We start from the raw sequence: 24,810 nt of genomic DNA, 5'->3' as shown, positions 1-24,810 counted from the left end.
TCCTCGGAGTCATCACCCTGCCACACTGGATAGGTACGGACACCATGGCAAAGAACCAAATGAAGAGTTTTTAACCAACACACGGAAGCCTAAAGGATAATTAAATGACAAGACTTATCAGCCCCTGTGGGGCACTCCCGTTGTATAACAGATTAAAAACTGTTTCCTTTCCAAAGGAAAAACAGTGGCTGATCTACCTTGCACTGAATTTATTAGACAACTCAGCTGAAACAAGTTTCACGTTCTTTAATGTGACCAGCTGATCCAATCCCCCCCGTTTGATTTCCCCAGATGGCAGGAGCAGCTGGAATGGAAAATCCGTCCCTGCCAGCACTGCAGCATCACCTGGCTGTCACCAGATCCACGTGCCCAGAGCTCTGCCTGGGCCGAGCAGGGAGGGAAGCAGGGAAGGGAGCGGTGTCAATGGGTCAAAATGGCTCTTCAGCCACCAAACAAACCAACCAACCAACCAACCCAACCAACCAACCAACCAAACCAACTAACCAACCCAACCAACCAACCAAACCAACTAACCAACCAACCAAACCAACCAACCAAACCAACTAACCAACCAAACCAACCAACCAACCCAACCAACCAAACCAACCAACCAACCCAACCAACCAACCAACCAACCAACCAAACAAACCAACCAACCAACCCAACCAACCAACTAACCAACCAACCAAACCAACTAACCAACCAACCAAACCAACCAACCAAACCAACTAACCAACCAAACCAACCAACCAACCCAACCAACCAAACCAACCAACCAACCCAACCAAACCAACCAACCCAACCAACCAATCAACCAACCAACTAACCAACCAAACCAACCAAACCAACCAACCAAACCAACCAACCAACCCAACCAACCCAACCAACCCAACCAAACCAACCAACCAACCCAACCAACCAAACCAACCAACCAAACCAACCAACCAACCAACCAAACCAACCAACCCAACCAACCAATCAACCAACCAACTAACCAACCAAACCAACCAAACCAACCAACCCAACCAACCCAACCAACCCAACCAACCTCTTGCATTCTCAGTCAGGGAAGGCTTTAAACACCAGTTCATGCTACAGCAGCCACACACTCGTAGGTGCAAGCTGACAGCAAGGGGGTCATGCACCAGGAGGGAATTTGGCTCAGGGTTGTGTTGGACAAGGTTGGACTAGAAAGAGAAGTCCATTTTTTCTTCTGCTGAAAGTTTTTCTATCACAAACACTGGGGTTTGTAAATGAAAGGATCTGCTTCCTGCTGAGTACTCTCACAAAAAGCCCAGACACAAGAGCAAAGAGCCCCTTCCCCACCAACCCCTCGGACGGGGATGATGAAAGAAAAGAATTACAGCAGTGATGATGTTTTCCATGGCAAAGCTGGCGTTTTTTTTGGCGTGCCAGGCACAGAGGACGGAGCTGGTGCCGGTGCTTTGCCTCCCCCATATGCAATCAACTGTTTACTCGGCACAGGCTCTAAATGCACATTTAATTGGGCACCTTTGCTCCCCGTTCCCCCCTCCCCTGCTCCGAGGGCTGCCTGAATGCGAGGGGGAGCAGCCTCCGATTCATCCGTGCCCACGCCGGGGTCCCCCCTCCCCTCTCCCTGGGGCCCACAAAGGAGAGGTCGCTGCCGTGTCAAGTGGGGTGTGGAGACCAGCTGAGGAGCTCGAGAGCTGAATTGTGCCAATTTGTGCAGCCAGCGCCCGCTGACAAAACTCGGCATCGGGAGGCATGAGCCGGCATATGGTGCCTCACTCAAGGGCCTGTCATTCAGGGCAGCGGCGAGTGATGGCTCTCTCAGCTCCCTTTATGGCCTCTCTGCTCCAGCCGGGCTGCGCAGGGCCCGGGAGGAGGAGCGGGGCCGGCAGGGCTCTGCTCCATCTGCACCCCGAGCCAGCCGAGCGTGCAGCTCTTTCTTTATCCCGCTGCCCTCCTCCGATGTTCCCCGACGGCCCCGGGAATGAGCTGCTCGTGTCGTCTCAGGGACGCGCGTTTGGGCTCAATTTCATGCTGCTTAATTGCAACAAAACCCGGCTGTGTGCGCGGCTGCGCTTCCCGCTCCGCTCTCCTCGGTCCCGAAGTCACGGACATCCCTCCTCTCCCTCCAGCCCACCCTTCCGCCAGGGCTTGTCCCTGTCCTCAAAGCTGCCCTTTTACAAGCAGAAAAGCTGTTGGCCTAAAAGAACTACGAAGAGCCACCACTTAAAGCCCCTTTCAGGAGCAGAAGGTTTTCAGCTCTCAAAGAAAGAGGGTTTTCGTTCTGGCTTTGATGTTTCTGGGGTCTGGGACTCTCCGCTCTTTTCTCCTCAATCCCGAGCAGGCAGATATAATCACCCTCCTCCTTGCCTGCCTCTATTCATGGGTGCATTTTAAATAAAGTGACAACACAATCCCCAGTTTGGGAACCAACCTCAAATTAGTGCCTGCCCCGCTTTGGCTGGGGAGATTTAATCAGGGAGTTAAGCCCCCGTTTTATGAGAGGCTTCCAACAGGGTTTGGAAGCTGATCAGGGCAGGGTGGGAGGAGGGGGACAGCTCTGGCCATGTCCCCCTGCAGACCCCAGCACCCCAAGCTCTGACACTCCTGCTTATCTCCAGCTGAGATCCCGTGGTTGGGAGGAGCCCCGTGTCCCTGTGAAGGGATGTGACTTGCGAGGCGTCCTGTGCCACCTTCCCAGGGCCAGACAACCCCGTCCCATCCCAGTCCCCATCCACTCGTGCCCCGTGTCACACCGACACGAGAGAAGGGCCAGAGCCAGAACATTGATAGGGAACTGCACGGGCTCGATTCCCATTGCACAATTCCCATTGCCCAGTTCCCACCCCACAATTCCCATTGCACAATTCCCATTGCCCAGTTCCCACCCCACAATTCCCATTGCCCAGTTCCCATTGCCCAGTTCTCACCCCACAATTCCCATTGCCCAGTTCCCACCCCACAATTCCCATTGCACAATTCCCATTGCCCAGTTCCCACCCCACAATTCCCATTGCCCAGTTCCCATTGCCCAGTTCTCACCCCACAATTCCCATTGCCCAGTTCCCACCCCACAATTCCCATTGCCCAGTTCCCACCCCACAATTCCCATTGCCCAGTTCCCATTGTCCAGTTCCCATTGCCCAGCTGGCTCTGATGGAGGGATGCATGCCCTGATCCCGTGTGTGATTTAGGGAGGCTGCCTCATTCCAGCAGGTTCCCAACCCCTGGATGGCTCCCACCATCCCACCCATGATACCCTGAAGAACAAACCCCTTCCTGCTCTGGCCAGAACAGCCCCACCCAGGGCAAATCTGCAGGGAGCTTGCTCCTCTCTCTTTATTTAGGTGAAAAATGGATATTTTTCCTCCTCTGCCAGGCCCTGCCTGCCCACCAAGGCGGGAGCTGCAGGGGATGGGGCTCACCAGAGCATCCCAGTGCTGCCCTGCCCCTTCGCACCGGGAATGCCCGCGGCACCGCGCTGTGCCACGGCCACCACAGCCCCGCTGTTGGCTGAGCAGGCAGGCAGAGGCCCTGGCACGGCACGGCACGGCACAGCATGGCACAGCAGAGCCCAGCACGCGGCATCCCCGCAGCTGCCGCGGCAGTTGGGGGAACAAACCTTTGGAGACACCGTCTGTCGGCGGCTCCGGGGACATTGTCTCGCAGCCCGGCACTCTCCACCCCTTTCTCTGCCCTTCCCGGCGCTCTGATTTAATGACAGCCTGCTCAGCCCCCTGCCCGCCCGGGAAGGGAGCGGGGCACGCCACAGCACACCCGGCAAAACAATTTCCCACTTCTTGCCAGGCAGGTTGGCCGCTGGGTGCTGAGATAAAGCCGTGTGCCCGCGGAGCCCTGCCCAGCTCCTGCCAGCTCCGAGCTGAGCATCCCAGCCACGGCCCAGCTAATCTCCCATCGCTTCCCTGGCCGTCCCTGATTCCCCTGAAGTTGCTCAGCATTGAATGGAAGCGGCTTTAATGTCAGAGGCAGATGGGCACCTCACAAAGGCCCCTCACCTCTCCAAGCTGGTCTGTCCCCATGCCTGATTAAATCCTAATACAGAAGTTAGAATTGATACAGTGGCTCTGGGGTGATTCAATTAGTGCAGCAGGCATGGAGAAAACAGCACAAAGAGATGTGGTAGTTAGAAAGTCATTTTCTTTTGATCATTATAGCATCTCACACGTGGAAGCAGAAAATTATAGGCTCATGCGTCTTTGCTTAATATCCTCTGGGGCCAGATTTGTCGTAACATTGAAGTTAGCTGTCAGAATTGACAAAATCATGTGGTGTTGATGAATTTACAGTGCTGCTCTTAAAAGCCGAAGCAGGATCCAGGAAATGTCTGCCAGACAAATGTATTCAAGTTCTATAAAATCACCTTTCCCTCCCTCCCCGCCCCCTGCCTTGGCTGCAATCCCTGCCGGCCTTTGTGGTGGCTCCGCCGCCGCCGGGGCAGATGCCGGGCTGGGACGGGCGCCAGCTGACTGTGCCCGTGTGCTGCCTTTCTTCTGGGGGTGCCACAGCCCCTGCAGCCCTGGGACACCTCCCAGTGCACCTGAGACACCCAGCTCCATCCCAGCAGACTCTGACAGAAGAGCAGCAAAGCACCTTTGCGAAGGTCCCCAACAAGTTTGGCAGCCAGGGGTTGTCCTTCAGGCTCCAGCTGTCACCACACGGCAGGTATGGCACAGACGGGCAGGTGTGGCACAGATGGGCAGGTATGGCACAAATGGGCAGGTATGGCACGAATGGGCAGGTATGGCACAGATGGGCAGGTATGGCACGAATGGGCAGGTATGGCACAAATGGGCAGGTATGGCACAGACGGGCAGGTGTGGCACAGATGGGCAGGTATGGCACAAATGGGCAGGTATGGCACGAATGGGCAGGTATGGCACAGATGGGCAGGTATGGCACAAATGGGCAGGTGTGGCACAGATGGGCAGGTATGGCACGAATGGGCAGGTATGGCACAAATGGGCAGGTATGGCACAAATGGGCAGGTATGGCACAGATGGGCAGGTATGGCACGAATGGGCAGGTATGGCACAAATGGGCAGGTATGGCACAGATGGGCAGGTATGGCACAGATGGGCAGGTATGGCACGAATGGGCAGGTATGGCACGAATGGGCAGGTATGGCACAAATGGGCAGGTATGGCACAGACGGGCAGGTATGGCACAGGCGGGCAGGTATGGCACAGACGGGCAGGTATGGCACAAATGGGCAGGTATGGCACAGATGGGCAGGTATGGCACAAAGGGGCAGGTATGGCACAGACGGGCAGGTATGGCACAGGCGGGCAGGTATGGCACAAATGGGGAGGTATGGCACAGACGGGCAGGTATGGCACGAATGGGCAGGTATGGCACAAAGGGGCAGGTATGGCACAAATGGGGAGGTATGGCACAGATGGGCAGGTATGGCACGAATGGGCAGGTATGGCACAAAGGGGCAGGTATGGCACAAATGGGGAGGTATGGCACAGATGGGCAGGTATGGCACAAATGGGGAGGTATGGCACAGATGGGCAGGTATGGCACAGATGGGCAGGTATGGCACAGATGGGCAGGTATGGCACGAATGGGCAGGTATGGCACAGACGGGCAGGTATGGCACAGATGGGCAGGTATGGCACAAATGGGCAGCCACGGCAGCCCACATGCCCAGAGGGAGGGTCACAGCCCTGGGCAAAGGTGCTTAGGACCTGCTGTGGCACAAACCCCTCGTGAACCCACCACTGAGGGACCCACAGCTCTGCAGGAATGGGTGACTCGGAGCAGGGACACCCCTGTGATGGTGTGGGTGACGTGTCCCCCATGCCAGGGGGCACTGCCTGTCCTGCCTGTCCTGCTGGGAGAAGCCCCTCCACGCCCATGGGTTCTGCTCAGGGAGGCTGAACCACCACGGCGCTGGAGCAATCTGCCCCTGGCAGTCCTCAGCCCACCTCCCACGGCACCCACAGCTCCTCACATGCTGTCTGGGTTCTGCAAGCACACACCCACCAGGCCCCTGGCCCCAAACACTGTCGGAGCATCTCCCACTGGCCCACGAGGTGTGGATCCTCCCCTTCCAGAGGCAAGCACTGCCCACCCCAAAACACCTCGAGCTACCGGTGCTGTCCATCCCCCACCACCACCCAGCATCCCCCAGACACGGAATATTCTCATTCCAGGATGCATTTTCCTGCCCTAGAGAGGTGGAAGGGCTCAAAGGTGCCCTGGCCCTTTGCCTGGAGGGCTGTGCTCATTGTTGTGCCCTCGCTGAAGCAGCTCCAACATTTCCCCTGTGTTTAACCCCAACCCCACCTCAGCTGCTCCCTGCACACATCCATGCACCGAGGACCTGGTGAAAACTCAGACAGATTGTTTTTTTTCTTTTTTTTTTTTTGGCTCTGGAAAGATGGGAACGCTGTTTTCCCATCGCAGCAGCCAGGAAGGAAAAACCAAACCATGCCAAAGAGTTGAGCCAATGGTGCTGGGTCTTGGCCCAGCTGGACCTGCCTTCCCTGGGGAAAAGCATTCCTGCTGAGGGGGGGCTCACAACACTGGGAAAGGCACGTGGATATCCTGCTGGCCTTCCCCTTTCATCTCTTTGTGTCCATCCTTCCTCTGCAGAGGGATATTCTCAGCCAAGTTCCACATGCTTGATTTGAATAATTTAAAAAAAAATTATTTCTAATCAAGAGGTGAACTTGTGAGGGATTTTTTTTTCAGGTTGCCATCCGTAAGAAAATGCTATTTCTAACCAACTTCTATGATATTTGGGGAGTGAGTTTTATACAGTTTGTTCATCTTGAGGAATCTCTTTACCTTCTATTCTTCCATCTCTGTCTGGTCTTCAAGATATGCTAATCAGTGTGTAAGTATATCCTTTCAAATAATTATCATACATTATACTCTACTCATCTCTGTATAATTTCCTCATATGCATAATCGTATTTGACTTCCTTATGAATGTAAAAACCATCTTACCTTGGGCAAGTTAATCTTCATTGATTGAATATCAAATTCATTTGAATGTGTTAGCAAAGGCTTCCCCCTCCCTCCTGAACAGGAGAAAATGGAAGAGAAATACACATTTCCTATCCTGCTGCTGAAGAATTGGTGTTTATTTGGTCTTAATGTCTCATTTTGCTCCCTAAGACCCTTTTTGCTGCCCCACTTCTCTCTCTGTGTCTTTAAATAAAAGTTACAAAGGAGTAAAGCCAAATAACAAGGGCTCTTGCCTTATTTTCAGATGAAAAATGCCTCTTTCTCCTGGCTTCTGAGAAGAATAATTAAGGAACCGCAGAACCCTGATAATAACTAACTTCAAAAGGGTGAAAAGCAAAGCCAAAAGTCCTCCAAATGAAACCCAATCCCCTCAGGAAATGCCAGTGTGGGGAATTAGGCTTTCTTCTTAAAACTGTTTGTGGGCTTTGCTGGAAACAAACCTCAGGAACGAGCCCCTCACTGCTCCTCTGGTGGGGATGGAGGAAGCCAAGGCAGCTGGGACTGCCCTGACTCTGCTCCTCCTCCTCACCACACCGACGGCCTCCTGGAAATCTCCCCTTTGTGGGGCTGCATGTGAGGCTCCAGGAGAAAACCAGAGCTGTTCTGCCCAGGAGATGGCTGAGTGACATCCCAGCCCCAGAGCAAACCCTCGGTTTCTGCAGGGATGGATTTTCACCTGGGCAAAGCTGGGCTTCCTGCAGGTGAGCTCCAGTTCCAGGGGGAGCTGCCCTGATGGTCACCTGCCAGTCATCATTTCAGCATCTCAGCTGAGCAAGGAGTCCTTACAGCACCTCTCATGCAGGACACAACTGTTAAATAACTCAGTTTTTCAAATCCTGGCAGAGCCTTGGGGCAGGAACTGCAGAGGGAGCTGCTGGAAGTGCCCAGTCCAGGCCAGGGATGTGCCCACACCACAGGGAGAAGCTCAGCTGCTGTCCCCAAATCCCAGGCTATGAAATACTCCCAGTTGAGTTTAAAATGTTTCAAAGTTTTGTTTTGCCTTAAAAAAAAAAAAAAAAAGTCAGAACAATAACAAAGCAAAAATTCATGAATGCCAATAACGTTCAAATCTCCCTCAGATTAGGCTCCCCCTGGCCTCAGCTGGAGCAGGCACCAGTAAATCAGCACTGGGGAAATGCCCTGGTGATGTTTTCTTATCCAGCATTTAGGAAGCAAATGCTGTTACGAGTTAAAATCCAGGGCTCTGTGCACGGCAGAGCCCTGCCAGGCTGGGCTGGGGGTGCAGGTACAGCCACAATCCCCTTCCCTCGGGCTGCTCTCCCCTTTCCAGCCAGGGATTTGTCACTGCCGGGCCCCAGAGCCGCTCTGGAGCCTCGGGCTGGAGCCCGAGTGGGCTGAGGGATGGCCAGAAACCCGGGCACAGGGCCACCAGTCCTGCCTGGCCACCAGTCCTGCCTGGGAAACCTGGACATATGGGAGCCCCTGGCCGTGCCACTGCGAGCCCTGGGCCAGCACGGCCAAGGCTGAGGCTATTTTCAGCTCGCTGGCTACCAGCAGGGAAAGGTGTGTTACGTAGTGCAAAAGGGGAACGCTGTTCTGGGGATTGCTGGAGAAGACACCGGTGCAGCGTGCAGGCGAGATTATATTCTGATTAATCAAGTTAATGTACTGTACACTGTTAACACTGAAATTTTCAGAAGAGGCATGACCAGGATGCGTGATGGGGGTTTGATTCCTCTGGATTAGAATGGGCTAATCCTTACCAAACTTGCCTTTTTTCCCTCCCCCCCCCTTTTTTTTTTTTTTAAATTTCTCTGCCTCAAAGAGGTATTTTGCTCTGTTTTTCTGGCAAACCTTCCAGCCCAACACTCAGACTCCTTCCCAGCCTGGACCAGCCCTTGTAGAAAAAGAGGGCCAGCAAAGCTCAGGATGAACAGGGAGCCCTGAGCCTGCAGCAAACCCCTGAGGCCAAGAAGATGAAGCTTCAAGGCTCTGTGCTCCCACAGGAGATGTCCTGGGAGAACAGGGGACATGAAATGGCAGGGAAGCTGGGCAAGGCTGCTGGGTGAGAGACAGGGACAGCTGCTGATGTGATTTTGGGGCATTTTGCTCCCTTCACACCAAAAGTGAAGTTTCTGGAATGACAAGTCCTTGCTAAGCAGGTCACAGCACAGATGGAGCGCCCTGAGTGTGTTTGACTCTCAAAGTATCAGTGACCTCAATCTATCCCAGTGCTCTCTATCCCAGCCCCCCTGGGAGCAGGAATTCTGGTGATATGGCTGGGATGAGGGGTTCTCCTGACATCCTTGCCCAGCCTCCCCCTGCCCTGGGTGCATGGACAGGGATCCACAGCCCAGGTGTGGCCGAGGTCCCTGGGAAGGTGACCAGGGCTGCTGGGGACAGGGAGCCCCTTTGCCACGTGGCTCATCCATCAGGGCCCGGACAACACCTTCCAATGGGCATTTAATGATGATGAGCAGCAGAGCCCTCGCTGCTTTTACGTCACCCCTGGGAGCTGGGGAGAGCCAGGCGCTCCTGGCACTGCACTTTCCCTGACCCCTGAACCCCGGGGCCGGCACTTTTATGGGGATGAGGCGGCACAGTTCCTGTAACCTGCCTCGGGGGCCCTGAAAAATTAGACTGAATCAAAGCAGAAAATGAGTTTTCATTTATCTTGTGATGATGCACGAGGTTACATGAAAGACAAATAGCTGCTTCTGACTCTTCCTTTATCATTGTCACTGCAATTAATAGGCTGTGGCCTTCGTTACTGTGTTAGTACTAAAGAGACCGCGGGCCCCGGGGGACGTTAACGAGAGGAGAAAAGCAGAGCAAGCTCCTCCAAGTTCTGTCGTGCTCTGTCTCTAACCTGCTTCTCTCTGCCTTGCTGCTGCACTGCTGGTGGCTCAGGGGAACAGGGATGAGACTTCCCAGAGGCCTGATGGCCTTTGGGAGCCACCCTGTGCCCTGCTGGTGGTCCCCAGCATGGGTGGTCCCCAGGGTCAGTCTGGATGCTCCCCCTGGGATGGGGACAGGGATTTATCCTGGCCTCTGCCTGGTGTTTGGACTGTGGGGCTGGACTGGGACCAGTAGGAACCAGCAATCCCCCCTGGAGGGAGTCACAAAACCAAGGAAGACGTTGGGGTTCAATGTCCAGACTTTCAAACCGAGACTCCAACATGTCTGAAACTCTTTAGCAGAGACAAACTTGGCTGCATAATTAGGAGCTTAATTAAATCCACCTCAAATTTTCCACAGACTTTCTGGGCTCTTGCTTACATTAATTCAGGGGTTTCCCATTCAAAGCTGACTCTGCCTTGCAACCTGCTTTTGACCCTCATCATTAATTTTTGGTGCTAGAACTCTTCTGGACGGTTTGGCATAGCCTATTCTTACGTGATCGTGGCACTATTCTCTTTAATTGGTGCTTTTGGAGGTTAATTGAAAAGGAATCCACGACTGGCAAATCAAAATTAAGAGAATTTTCTAGGGATTAAAGTTGTCCTGGAACAATGTTTGTGTGGGCAAATGGAGTTGCTGTGACAGTGCTGTGCTCCCAGGTATCCCCAGATCCTCAGCTCTGGAATGAGGAATGAGGGCCCAGGCAGGGGCTGGGCCAGCCTGGGAAGATGCTCTGGGTATAAAGGCTCATTTTAATCTAAATGCAGTTAACATGCTCAGAGTCATTTGGGATAAATGGGATACTTAAGGACACATGATGGCTAATCTCTGCTATGACATTTGTGGAGGAGGAGGAGGAATAATTTAGACTGAGGGTATTGTGCTGCTCACCAGTTATCCCCTCTCTGCCATCACAAGTGGAACTAATTGTCAGGAGGACACTGGGCACACGGGTGGCACCTCCTGGCCCAGGGTCCCCAGGTCCCTCACCTGTGTTCTCAGCTCCTCTGCAGAGGCATCTCTGCCCCTTTTTTCAGACAGGGAACTGAGGCACGAGCAGTGCAACAGAGCTGTGGGATGCCTCTGAATCCGAGCTCGGGCTCCCGGGGAATTTGCAGGGAAAAGAACCAGAGGGGCAGGGAAGAGAGCAGCTGGGCATCTCAGTTACTGACAGGGACACCCGGGCACGGGGCAGGGACAGCCCCTGCTGCCCCCTGCCCTCCCAGGCACGGCCAGAGGTGTTTCCTGGCCTTGCACAGGGGGGCTCAGCCAAGGGTCGCTTTTGTTTCTAAACTTCCAGACATTCCTTACACATCCTTTTCTCTACAGATCCTGGGCTTTGTGCCTTTCATGCTGCCAAGGCTCTTTCAAGCACCAACTTCTTGATGTGCGCTTGAAAACCACCACAGATGATCAGCAGAAGCGAGAAAGCCAAAAGATTTGCAGCCGGTTTTCCAGGGCCTTTGTTCAGCACGGAGGTGGCAGAGCCCCCGCTCCGAGCGCTGCTGCTCCCCAGCGCCGCAGCAGCAGCAGCACCAAGAGCCACATATTCCCCGTAGCAATCGTTCAGCACGGCTTTGGGGGACCCACAGGGACATGGGAGGTGCCACCCTGGCCGCTTCCCCAGCGCTGACCCCTCTGGAGCCGGCGGCACCGCTCCCCTCGGCTCCATGGAGCCGGGATTCCGCCCCTAGATGGCTCTAGGATATAAGTTGTTCCAGGCTATGCCGAAGGATGATTTGCAAATCTCCCTTCCCTGGTGGTGTCACAGCAGTGCCCGAAGGTCTGGGTGCTTCCCCCAGGTGTCCTTGTCCCAGGCCCCTGCACAGCCCGTGCCAGGGTGTGGTGTCCCTTGGCGTGTCACCCACCCTGGGCAGGGTGGCACGAGCTGGACACCACAGAAAGCCTGGGAGGTGCTGGACAGCGCCTGTGTGGGGGAAAGCTGCTCTCCTGAGCCCAGGACAAGCCCTGGCTGGGTCCCTGTAAATGATCCCCCTGCTCTGATGTGCTGCTGGGGCCGTAAGCAGCGGGGCAGGATTGGGAATGAGGGATTAAAAACAGTCACACCACCGCATCCCTTTGGAGAGAGGAGATGGATAAGGAAAAGTGACAGATCCTGGGCAAGGAGAGGAAAAGAGGCAAGTTAGGGAAAGCAGGAAGGCAATAGCCCTTCCCTCCTGTTCTGCTGAAGCTTTCTGCACCTCCCAGTAATTAAAACACAAATGATCTGGCCGGGCTGGCCCTGCCCGCAGAGACCCATCGCCCATTTCCGCCCCAGAGATGAAAAGTTTAAGCACCTTTAATGGAGAGGGGGAAAGCATTGCCATACACACTCCATCACATATTTATGATGCTTGAGAAAAGATCAATAGCAGCTATATGCAAGGGTCTATAAATTTAATGTAGCATGATCATTTAGTATCAGTTGTTTCTTAGATTAATAACGGCGGGACGGGCCGCAGTCCTGAGAGGTGATGGAGTAATGCTGACTGGGTGTGTAGAGCACATGGAGCTGCCTCCATGGCCTCTGAGGGATGCTGCCTCAGGCAGTGAGAGGCACTCAGCTGCCCAGCTGTCTGTGCCACCCTGGGTCCCCTGGCAGGGCTGGCAGCACCACCAGGACTGACCATACAGGAAGCGAGTGAGAGGGAGGAGGCTGCCATGAGGATGTCCTCAGCACAAATGTCCCACCTTGGGGTGAAGCCCTCCAAGCTGAGCACCTCCTCCTCCAGCTGGCTGAAGGCAGAAGTGCTCAGCATCCCCTGCCTGCACTGAGCTGTCCCTCCCTGCCTGCCCGGGCTGCCCAGGGGCCAAGGACTGGCTCTTCGCAGTGACCACAATATGTTATGGTTCAGTGGAAGGACCTTAAACTTACAGACAAGGACAAGGCAGTAAAAGATGAAGCACCTGAACCCCCCATTTCCAGATTACTAGACCCCAGGTGTGTGCTAGGGAGCAGTTAAATTTCATCATTACCCTTTCTTCTATGGTATTTTTTATAGTCCTTTTTACTACTGGCACTAAAGGTGCCGGACACATCCCAGGAGCTAAGAGGACATCACTCGTCAACCTGACTGCTCACTGATATAAAAAATGACAAGTCCTGGCTTAATCTTTCTGATAACTGTGTTCTGCATGGCCCATCCATCTCCATGGAGGAGTTTTGGTGAAGCTGGAAGACAAGAACATCACAGCATTTAAGAATGAAAAATTAAGTGCCCTTTTTGAGCACAGCATGGAGCTTATTACCGCAGAAGTGTTCGCCTGCTACTCCTCAGGTTGTGAGCATGTGCCTGCACTTGTCTGGAGCACAGCTCCTGCTCTCAGCCTTTAATAATTTGGCTGCAAGCAGGAAAACAGAAAGAAAAATCAGAGAGACTGACCGACAGATTCAAAAGACTGACAGATTCAGAGCCTTCTGCCTCGAAATCCAGGGATACAGAGACACAGCAACACTGCCTACGGACTTCCAAACCATTGTCCCCTTGTGAGAGTCTTACAAGTTTCCTAAAGCTCTTGCTCCTGGATTCAAGGGAAAATAAAAAAATTCAATAGATGCATAAAACCAGGGGTCACGGAGGAAAGCCTTTAAAAACTGAGTCTCAAGAGCTTAAAGAAAATGCAGAAAGCCCTGAAAATATTTTTCTAGCGTATTTTTTAGATTTGATTTTACAAATTGGCACTGCAATTTGATTTTACAAATTGGAACTTTACCTGATGTGCCAGTTAGTTCCTGGGACCTGGGGCAAACAGCTGCCCCCATTCAGCTACTGTCCCACTTGAAGGTTTTTAAAACTAAAGCCAAGAGCCACAGATATGACTGTATCAGAAATAAGGCTCTTTTCATCCACGTCGTGCTTCTCTGTGCAGCCCTGCCAGAGAGCAGGTGGAGACCCCAGCCCCAGAGGCAGGACAGCTCCCTGGCCAGCTCCCCCAGCCCTCCGTCCCTCCACAGATGTTGCAGCTTCGTGTGAACTGGCAGCATAGCAAATTGTAATTTAATTAACTCTTAAGCATTCCTGTAATCCAGGCTGACAGGGCTCCCCCAGCCCTGTGCTTCAGGAGCCCTGTCTCCATTGTCCCTTTTGGCAGGGCTGGGGGATTGTTCGAGGAGCCAAAGTCGATTGAGTCGTCTTGGAAGGACCAACTGCAGCCCCTAGTCTGGAGCCCAGGCTGGATGGCAGCCCCTACTCTGGATGGCAACTCACCCTTGCTTAAAACAGCCCAGAGTGGCTTTGTTTAAACCCTTTCGTTCATTTAAACACTCAGTTGAAAGCAACTTCAGCAATGGGAAAGGAAGCAGAAGGATGGGCATGGAGAAGGAAGGTTTCCTGGCACAGACAGGCACCCACTGCAGGAACCAGCTCCAGGGAGAGGGGAAGGGGGTTTCCACAAGAAGTTGAGGAATCTGTGGCCTCTCTGTGACCAGGTGAAGAACAAGTCAGGCCCAGTCACCAAACCCTGTCAGAGCTGCCCTGAGCCCTGCCCTGTGTGTGGCACCTCCGGCGCTGGAGGAGGAGCGGCTTGGACGCTGCTCCACAAGGAGGAGCTGGGCTGATGCCAAGAGAGCCCCTGATTTCCTGAGCCTCGGCTTTTCCTCAGCCACAGCAAGGCCAGGACACTGCCCTGGGCCCTGCCAGCTGAGCACGGTGCCAGGGAGGTGCTGGTGCCACAGCACACACCCCACGGAGGAGCCCAGGCCAGCTCCTGGCCTGCCTGGACGTGGCTCAGGCTGCCAGAACCCAAAGTGCCCCCGGGCTCTCTGCTGCTGCCTCACTGGACATGGCTCTTTGCATCCTCCTCCTCCAGCCCTGAGGTGGCCCTTGGAGCCAGGTGGCTCCCACGGGCTGTGATGAGGAGAGGGCAGCCAGTGCTGAAACAATTCACCAGGGAGAGGGGAGAGGTGGAAATTTTCCATTGAAACCTACTTTTTGTGGAAAATTGGGTTTTCAACAAAATTAAAGCAAGTGCTTTTTCTTTTCCTGCTGTTTTGATTTTTCATCAGAAAATTAACGAGAAGAACACTGTCACAGTTTCTTTCCCAATTTTTTTTTTTTTTTCTTTTCAGTTTCTTTTGGCCAAAGGCTATAAAATATATTTTGGGTCCCTCCCACACTTTTTCAGGCTTTTCATTTTCAGCTTCCTGATGCAAACCTGGGATTCTCTGTGGGGAATTAAAAACCCCCTGCAAGCACTGCTTGGTTACCTGCACTCCTCTGCTCCAGGACACCCACACACTGCTGTGCTCACCCTTAGCAGCCATGCTGCTTTCCACAGGATTTATGTGGATTTGGGGTTTCCTGAACCTTCTGGTCCTTCCACTGATGATATTTGCCCCAATACCTGTCCCAGACATTATCTCCATTTCCTCCCCTGTTGTATTTTAGATCATGAACATCCCCTGGCACAGCACAAAGACGCTGGGCTGTGATCACAGTGCCATGATAAATAACAACACACGTCTGGCACCTACAGCCCCCATGGAAAAGTAGCCCTGCTCCTTCCTCTGATGGAAAAGGAGTTTTTCTCTTTCCATCACTGAAGACAGAAAGCAATCCCAGCACCTTGGCACCCTTATGAGCAAGGGCACAGGCTCAGCCTGGACAGACACAGCTCACAGAGCTCATCCAGGGCTCATCCACAGCAAATTTGATGGAGAAAATCCTACCAGCCCTTATCAACATCAGAGCAGTGGCACCTGATAATTGTACAAGGTACAAGCCTTGTCTGGGTGCCTGAAGCATCCTCAACGAAAATTGCTAAATAAATTTTGCCAATTAAAACACCCGGTTCCCTCCGTTCTACCTGTCACGAGAGAAAGTTTCATTTATGAAATGCATTAATCGTTGGATCTCCAAAGCCCCATAAACCTGTGAGTCCTGCCTGGTGTATAATCTTCTAATCTCCTCCTCCTTAATCTGCTCACTATGGAAACCCCTGTCATTAGGAAACAAATGGCTTTGTGGGCTGCCTTATTATTTGCAAGGCAAGATGTAAAAGAGGGCGAAGCTGATCGGGGAGGACAGTATAAATTACTGTGCTGTTTACCTCGGTCATGTAAAGGAGCTAAGCAGTGGCTGGGAGTAAAGCAGCAATCCTGTTATCAGGGAGAAGTTTTAAAGCCACGCTAAGGGGGCTGTGTTTGCATTGTTGTCGTGCCTGCCCCTTCCTGCCAGGGGGATTACCAGGTGAGTGACTCCAGGCAGGGATGTGTGTGCTCGTCTCTTATCACGTCTGGCTTCCCAGAGAGGTGAAGCCACAGGTAAACACAAGTGCCCCGTGTGCCCACTGCTGGCACTGCCATCCTCCCACAGCCCCCAGCACTCCCAGGGATGCTGGCACAGCCTGGTCCCTGTCCCTTGGGTGCAGCCCCCCTGAATTCCAATCAGTGGCTGAGTCTGAGCTGGAATTGGCACACCCAGAGCTTGCACGGAGCCTCTACAACAACTCAGTGGCCAAACTGTGCCCTTCACTGGCCAAATTGTGTCCTTCACAGGCTGTCCCATGCCCAGCACACGACCCACACCTGCCCCAGCCCAAATACCAGTTAAAACCATCAGTGTTTTGGTTTCTGCCCTCAGGTCCTCATTTCTTCCCATCACAGGGATCAGGTTTTTTTCAGATAAAGGTGGATTAGGAAGAAATACAAACTGAGCACTGTCCTGCCTCCAACCCAGCTAACAGTGAGGAGAGGAATGGGAGTGTTGACAACAGCAGAGCAACTACAGATGAAATCTGACCTCTCCCTGAGGATACCCCAGGGCTCAGCACTGAGCATGGATTTTTTATCTTGGAGGATGAACCAAGTCTGAACGATAAAAGGTTTTTTATGAAATCAAGGAGGGCTGCAGGGTGCAGTGGTGGAGAAGCCCTGGGTTTGGGCACGAGTGAGGGAGCTGGCTCGGGATGAGAGGCTGTGGAGGGAGCTGGACACTGGGTTTGAAGTGGGAATTGCTGAACAGCTGCTTTTTCTGGAGCCATTCCCAGCGCTGACCTTCGGCTCAGCCAGCGTGGAATCCACTGCTGCTGAAACCTCATCCATCAGGCAGCCCCGAGCAGGAGGAGACACAGGTGAGAGGGGACCAGGGAAAAAAGGAACGTGAAATAAGAAGGGAATTAGAAAAGCAGGGACCCCAATTCTAAATGTGCTGACGGTGCTGTGCTGTAATTAATAAGTACCAAATCTAACAGGGATTCGTACGGCGCAGGGAAGAGCACCTCATTAATCACAGCCCAAGGTGTCAGCATGCCAAACAGGAGGAGAACCTGCCAGGCCCTGGCAGGGAGTGGAAGGGTCCTCCAGAGCCAGAGCCCTCAGGATCAGGCAGGTACAAAACACAACTAAAACCCCCTAAAATATCACCAACAAACTAAACCCCATGAACAGTTTAAAGCACAAAGTTCTGGCGGGTTTGTGCTTTCTGGTTTCAGTGCAGCCATCCTCCTCCTCCCTCTGCCCCTCTCCATCCCACTACTTCAAGTTCTCATTCCTCTGAGGGTGTGCTCCCACTGGCTGAGTGTGGTATACAACAGCTGAGCTCATTTCACTCCTGCACCCAGCCTGGATGTCTTGGACTGCTTTGATGTCTCGTGCTCTTTGTCTGCTAACACGGTATAATTTAAAGAACAAAAAAAGGTTCATTTTTTGAGAGGAGAGGAGAGAAGAATAGAAGCTCACCAGCGATTTAACTAAGCCTTCTGTGATGGAAAACTTGTCAGCAGTCAGCAGCAAACCCAGCATTTGCAAAATGGAAATAAATGAGAAGTGTGTCTGGAAGCCCAAGGCCTCCCTCGCCATGTGCAGTGCCCAGACTCTGTTATCCAAACCCAAGGGAATGCTGGATGTGGCCTCTCATCCCAGTCATCACCACAGGCTACTGGGAAGCACTGGGAAGGTCACTTTGACCTGCCTGATACAAAGTTAGACACGTACACAGAAATTCCACCCTCTCCCATCTATCCACAACAGCACTGCAGGAATGTTCCCCTACAAAAACAGATTCATAAACCCAAGAGCAACAACAACAACAACATATTAATGCCTCTAGTTGCTTATTCACAGCCAATGGTTATGTTTTCCTTCAAGCAAGCCATTAAACTTGTTAGCTCCTGGTTAGACACTAATTTTCTTTCCCAAAGAAGCGGTGTGTTAGGAATTATGTTAATGAAGTATAAATCAAATCCATCCTTAAGTCAAGAGGCTGATGCCATCTAAACATATCCTGTGTTTCAACAGCAATATAATTTCATAGGTGTAATCCATCAGCAGCCAGCCTGGTCAGCTAATTCATTAAAAATAGATAATTAATGTCCACTAATAACCTGCTGCCTTGATTTTGTTGTTCTTGAGAAAGGAAAAGGAGAAAAACTCCACATTTTGAGGTGGTTTTAAGTGGCGCATTTTGAAGGAGGTGACTGTTGAACATTAATTTGCTATCAATCAGCTGTGCAGGTGGAGTTATTTATCTCTTTACCTGATCACACTGCAGAGCTGGGAGGGGAAGAGCAAACAGCAACAGGAGGAGGCTGCAGGGAGCGCGGGCTGTCGATAACTGTGCTGGGAAATGAGGAATTCCCAGGATAACGCTGACACTGCTTAGATATGGATGGTGCTTCCAACGTAAAATATGGAGATAACCAAGCAACAAATAGGTCATTTCTTGCAGCACTTCCCCGGCAGAGAGTGTCTGTGCAGCAGAACACCATCTGTTTGCTGTAACCTCGGCGATTTGGGGTATTTATTGGTGCTTGCCATTGTCCCAGGACCTCTCTGGAGAGGATGGTTTGCTCTCAAGTGCTTCCTCCCTTGGAGTGTGAGAGAGATGAGCGGGCTGGTTATCAGTGGGGATGGGGCATCCATCAACTGGATGGTGGTGCTTTGGCCCAAGAAAGAGAATAGGAAAGGGAAAGAGAGAAAAAGGTAAGGGGAAAAGAAAAAAAATCAAATCTATCGCTCATTCGAGCTCTCCATCATCCAAAAAACTGTAAGATACAGAAGGTGCCTCAGCTATACCACACTGAGAAACATCAGCTCCTGCCTGTAACGGTGCCAGGCCCTCAGCCAAGAAATCTGTTGGCATATTCAGACCTGAGAAATCCAAGGACTGCCAGCAAAGCGATGCTGGGGATGGGTTTGGCTGACTTTGCAGCCCCTGTTTGCGTGGGAAAACAGTAAAGACAAGCTCTCCCTTAAAAGCAATAATAATAAAAGGAAAGACACTGAAAAAGAGGCAAAAGTTCTGCTTAAAAGCAGAAGGACATGGGAATAAGAGGATGGGCTAGGCCAAATGGGCACGGATGAATTCTAAAAGAATTTAATCTGTAATTAAACCGAGGGGGAGCGGAGAGGCACTGGGATAAGTTTTGTTCCCAGACCTGTAGGTCCCGTTGCTTTGGGAAGGCAGCCCTGCCTCCCACCTCCTCCTCATTATTATTATTTGTGCAGGGCTCTCTGCAGAGCAGCTCATAACTCACCATGTTTATGATAAAGCAGAGCAGTTGTTTTTGGAGACAGGCACTTTGGAGCGGCGCGGCCCCGGAGGCTGCGCTGCGGTGAGTTCTCCCACCATTCCCTGCCAATCCTTCCCTCCCCTTCCTCCAGAGTGCCTGAAGGAAATTTATTGCAGCAGGCAACTGCTATGGGCAAATACTAATAAAATGCTGTTTTGCTGCAATTTGTTTAATTGGCCACAGAAGAGAAGCCTTGCATGTTAGATCCAGCTCCTGACACCTCCTGCCCAGTCCACAGATGTTCTCACCATGAAGTGCTCACATCTCCGTGTTTATGGTGGGGAGCAAACAAACCCCTACCACTAAATCTTTCCTATTGCAGCAGATCTGATTTGATTTAACATGCATATTTACTGTGGCAGGCTGCTGGCAACCTCCCTGATTTATTCAGCTAAAGGTACTACTTAACATACCCTCCCCTGCTCGCCACCTTCCAGACACTCCTCCCCATCCCAACCCCGTAACAGATCCAAGGGATGGGCAGCAAGGGGGGAGCAGACACACAGCTCTGAGCCATGGGCCAGGGGGCCTCTTGGAGATCTTATTCCTCATGGCCAATACAGATTTGATGGCATCAGCTCAGCCAGGAGCACTGGGACTTGCTGCCTGCTCCAGAGATGAGCTCTTTGGATTTTGACCCTTGGTTTGCAGAGAACTGTGGTTGTCACAGAGGTCCCAGGAATCCTGATCTGTATTTCCACAGTGCTTTGGGATCCCTCAGTGAAATTAGTGATCAGAGCATTTTAGTAGTTATCTATTACTGGGGAGAAAAGGACTCCCCAAAAAATGAATCCCCAGATTTTTGCCAGGGTGTGACTTGCACATCTCTGCAAGGGATGGTGCTAACTTAGATGCCAAAGCAGGTCAATCTCCATATCAATTTTCAGAAATCACAGTACGTCTTCACTGGGTTTGAATTCAGAGTATCTCATATTCAGAGATATGATTCTTGTTTCACCCCAGGTTTGCAGGGCAATAAAAGATTTAAAGCAACAAAGGCAGCTGCCCAGCCACCCCCAGCCTTTGCATTCTCATAGGGTTTGTGCTAAGAAAAGGAACTTAAACCATCTATTTAGGAGACTTTTGGTGCTATAAATCCTCCCTTTCCCCCTGTTTTTATGGCAGGAACTGATCCCATCTCCAGCCCAGCCAAGCACATGGTGGCCAAGCCTCCTGCACCGGGCAGTGATCCAGGTGAAAAAGGACACTCAGGCTGAGATGTCCTAAACTGTGATTTGTACACACTGAGAATATTACAGCTCCCCATGGATTCTCCCTGATACTCATTAAGTTTGCTCTTTGCTGCATTTTTCAGAGATTTTAGGGGTGGGAGCTGTGAGCCTCATTTGCACTGACTTACAGCCCGAGCTGTGCAGTGGGGTCTGTGCTGTCACTGCTTGGGCCGTGCTGGAGGAGAGGGAAAGGGAGGGAGAGGAGAGAGAGAGGGGCCACAGTGACAGCCCCATCTCTTCCTCTGCTGCTTCTTGGTGATCTTAAAGCTCTTTTCCAGCCTTACTGATTCCATGAGGATTCTATACATGAGCACAAAGCTGGGATGTGGATGTGTCCCTGGGATGGTGAGGGTGCAAAGCAGCCCTGGTTTGAGCAGGGATGGGATGGAAGCGCCTTTTAGATCAGCTTCAGGTGAGCCCAGCTCTACCTGCAGGGAGAGAAGGCACAGGCAGGGAGAGGATGGCTCCCAGAAAAGCCTGCCTGCTTCTGGGGACTGGGAGTGGGTGGTGGGAGCTGGCACTTCCCACCCCACATCTGCGGCTGGTGCTGGATGGAAAACCTCTCCTTGCACAGGGAGGGAGTTACGCAGCCCCGGGATCCTGGATGTTCTCCTTCCCTGTGGCTCTCCAGGGAGAGCAGGGAGTGCCTGCAGCTCCAGGTGAGGGGTCACCCTTTGGAGATGCTGTGGGAGCAGCAGGAGCGCTGGGGACAGGGAACAACCCAAACATCGCAGCAAAGCCGAGCTGGGCGAGAGCCAGCAGCAAACTGGGCTGGGTCCAGCTCTGGGCCCTCAGTTTGGGAAGGACGTTGAGATGCCTGAGTGCACCCAGAGGAGGCAACGAGGCTGGAGAGGGGCTGGGAACACAAACCCTGTGAGGAACGTTTGGAGGAGCTGGGGGTGTTCAGCCTGGAGAAGAGGAGGCTCAGAGGTGACCTCATTGCTCTCCACAAGTCCCTGAAGGGAGGTGCAGACAGGTGGGGTCGGTCTCTTCCACCGGGCAGCGCTGACAGAACAAGGGGACACAGCCTCGAGCTACGTCAGGGGAGGTACAGGTTGGGTATTGGGAAAAAATTCTTCACCAAAAGAATAATAAAGCACTGGAATTGTCTTCCCAGGGAGGTGGTGGAATCACCATCTCTGGATGTGTTTAAAGAAAGACTGGACGTGGCACTTGGTGCTGTAGTCTGGTTGAGGTGTCAGGGCAGGGGTTGGACTGGATGATCTTGGAGGTCTCTTCCAACCTCATCGTTCTGTGGTTCTGTGATTCTGTGAAACAGAACTGCAGGGCACGGTCATGGCTGGTTCCACCTCGGAGCCTCCCCTCCCGCCCGGGCTGGCACTGGCCGGGGGGCGCAGGGGGCACTCGCCCAGCACAGAGCCAGCCCAGGAGTGCCCGGGGCGAGCGGCAGCCTCGGGGCGATGCCTCCGGCCCCGGGACACAGCACCTCCTCCCGCAGAGCTGGTTTCCTCCCCAGCCCAAGCTGTTATCTGAAGGCAGAGAATGCCAGCCATTATCCCCGGGCCTATCGGATCAGCTGCTCCATTCTTTTATCTTCTCTTGTTGAGGAGATTAAAACAGTGCCAAGGCCGGGGAAGCTCCCCGGAAGGCAGAGGTGCTGATTGCCAGGGGAGGGGGAGGCTGTGCTAATTCTCACACGACTTTTTTTCTGTAAAATACACACAAATGGGTCACTTTGTGGTGAGTAAATAGGCAGGACATCTCCAGCGCAGTACGGAGCCACCACGGAGACGTGCCATGGACAGCTCCTTTCCTGGGCAGTGTCCAGAGGGATCCTTTTGGGGATCCAGGAGACAAAGCCTCATTTTGTGGCTGGTTTTCCTTCCTCTCCTATGACAGGGACCATGCAAGGCAGTGCAGCCAGGTTGCCACAGGGCCAGGAGGGACCCCCAAGCTGCGGAGCTGTGAGGGACAAACACCCCACTCTGCTCTGTCTCCTCTTGCAAGGGAAAGATTCCCACAGCTTTGCTGCCTGGCTGAGCCCCTGCAGACTGCTTCACTTTAAAAAGTGGGGCAGCAAACCTCACAGAAAGAAACTTTCAGAAATTTTCCTGCCTCCAACGAGGCCACAAGTACTGGGACAGCAGGTTTGACTCAGCTGCTCCCGACTCCCGTGTGCTGTCGTCTGCCAGTCTCGGCCCCTGTCCCCCAGGTAGCTCAGAAAATGGGTTGAAGGAGCTTCTCAGGCCCTGAGCAATATTTCATAGCTCTTATTCCAATCTCTGGAGCTCACTCAATTTATACTTATTGTGTCTTGCTCCTCTCAGCACTGCTTGTGGGAAGCCCAGAGATGTTACTCACTCTGAGGAACTAGTGACACTCGGCACTGCAGCAGCTTAAATTATTTGGGTTTGTTTTATGCAAATAGAGGCTCCTGGAAGTGCAGGCAGCAGGATGGGGCAGTGCAAGGGATCCTGCCTACAGCCCTGCCTGTGCTGGGAGATTGATGCTGGGGAGTGCCCAAAGCAGATCCAACAGATCTGGAGAGGGATTTTGGACAAGGGCATGGAGTGACTTAAGACAAGGGAGAATGGCTCAAAAATGGGCAAAAAGGTTTAGGTTGGATATTAGGAATAAATTCTTATCTGTGAGAATGGTGAGGCACCAGCACAGGGAAGCTGTGGCTGCCCCATCCCTGGAAGTGTCCCAGACCAGGCTGGATGGGGCTTGGGGCAACCTGGGCTAGTGGGAGGTGTCCCTGCCCATGGCAGGGGGTGGGATGGGACGACTTTTTTGACCCAAGCCATTCTGTGGTTCTGTGAGCCCTTCCTGGGGAGCTGGGGCAGCGGATGGAGCATCCTGCATCTTGCCAGCCATCATTTCTTGGCACCTGTGCCCTGGGGCAGAGCTGCAGCAAAACTCGAGGCTGGGCAGGAGCCAGAGAGCCCCGGGCACTGCCTGGAGGCACCAGCCAAGCAGGGTTTGGGGGACAAGTCCCAGGCACCAGCCAAGCAGGGTTTGGGGGACAAATCCCAGGCACCAGCCAAGCCGGGTTTGGGGGACAAGTCCCAGGCACCAGCCAAGCAGGATTTGGGGGACAAGTCCCAGGCACCAGCCAAGCAGGATTTGGGGGACAAATCCCAGGCACCAGCCAAGCAGGGTTTGGGGGACAAGTCCCAGGCACAGGGTCCCAGCACAGCTCCAGTGGGAGCTGGGGTGGATTGGGAAGAGAACTCAGTGCAGTTCCAGGGAGAGGAACCCTCAGCACGGCGGCTTTGCCTGCTCCAGCTGGGGGGGCTGAGATGCTGCAGGAGCCCCGGGCTCGTGGGGAGGGGGGATCCCGAGCCCCCAGCCCCAGGCTGGCCAGCCCCAGCTCAGGAAAAGGCCCTCTCTTCGCTCCCAGCACACGTAAGATCCTTTGCAGAGGTTTCCTGGGGTTACTCGTGTATTAAGTTAAGCTAACCAATTTACAATGCAAATGTTACATAGCTTACAAAGGGTAAATGAGTTGTATGTTGAAGGAGATAGGCTTTACCCAGACAAAAGTGGAACAGACCTGTGGCAAACTGCAATTAATGACCTGAACACATCTTCCAGAATGAAAAATTCATCGAGTCCTCTAAGGATATATAGCCCAAGCAGAAGAAATTATTCACCACCTTCTACATATCCAAAGTGTCACCAAGCCTATTTATCTGGCAAATAAAGTGCTTCCCTTCAGCCTTAATATTTCTGCTGCTGTATGGTCCAGAAGTTCTGAGATTTTTTTGAGAGTAGATTTCACAAAGAAAGTGCAATTTTAGGGAAGCTGGGAGTGGGTTGGTTGGGAGAAGGAAGATTGAGGTAAAACAAAACTTTTAAAATCGAAGTGAAGGATAGCAATAGGTTTCTTTCAGGCACATCAGGGTGGGAATTTGAGACCCCAGCACTCACTGGTCACTGGCTAAAATCCCAACTGCACCATTGAGGGAGGTGATTCCCAGTCTGGCCACGTGCAAAGGGGAGATAAAACCTGACTGGCCCATCAGAGGTGGCACTGGTGGTTTCTTTAATGCATGCAAAGCCCTTTTGTGGTCCCCAGATGGGATGGGAAGTGTTGTTATAAAATTGGGACTAAATCTGAGATATTCTTCTCCTTGTCTGTAATGGAAATGAACAAAGCAACTGCCCAGCAGACCCTCTATGGTTCAAGTGATTCCATATTTCTTTGTTGTTTACTACCCCAGCACCTGGGGACAAACAAAGGGAAAAGCAG

At 52.6% G+C, this 24,810-nt stretch overlaps 1 long non-coding RNA gene across 1 annotated transcript in view; it reads right to left on the bottom strand.

The window, feature by feature from the left end:
* Positions 1-1,119: 1,119 nt before the first annotated feature.
* LOC128798192 (uncharacterized) overlaps positions 1,120-24,810 on the bottom strand; it is a 162,010-nt gene continuing 138,319 nt past the window's right edge. The window contains exon 4 of the long non-coding RNA XR_008434355.1: positions 1,120-1,187. This is a non-coding gene — a long non-coding RNA (uncharacterized LOC128798192). The remainder of the gene's footprint in view (positions 1,188-24,810) is intronic.

The sequence above is a fragment of the Vidua chalybeata genome, chromosome 20 (genome assembly GCF_026979565.1).
Source record: "Vidua chalybeata isolate OUT-0048 chromosome 20, bVidCha1 merged haplotype, whole genome shotgun sequence".
In the NCBI taxonomy this organism is placed as follows: domain Eukaryota; kingdom Metazoa; phylum Chordata; class Aves; order Passeriformes; family Viduidae; genus Vidua; species Vidua chalybeata.
Note: the sequence above shows the minus strand (reverse complement) of the source record. Positions and strands in the feature narration are given on the sequence as shown.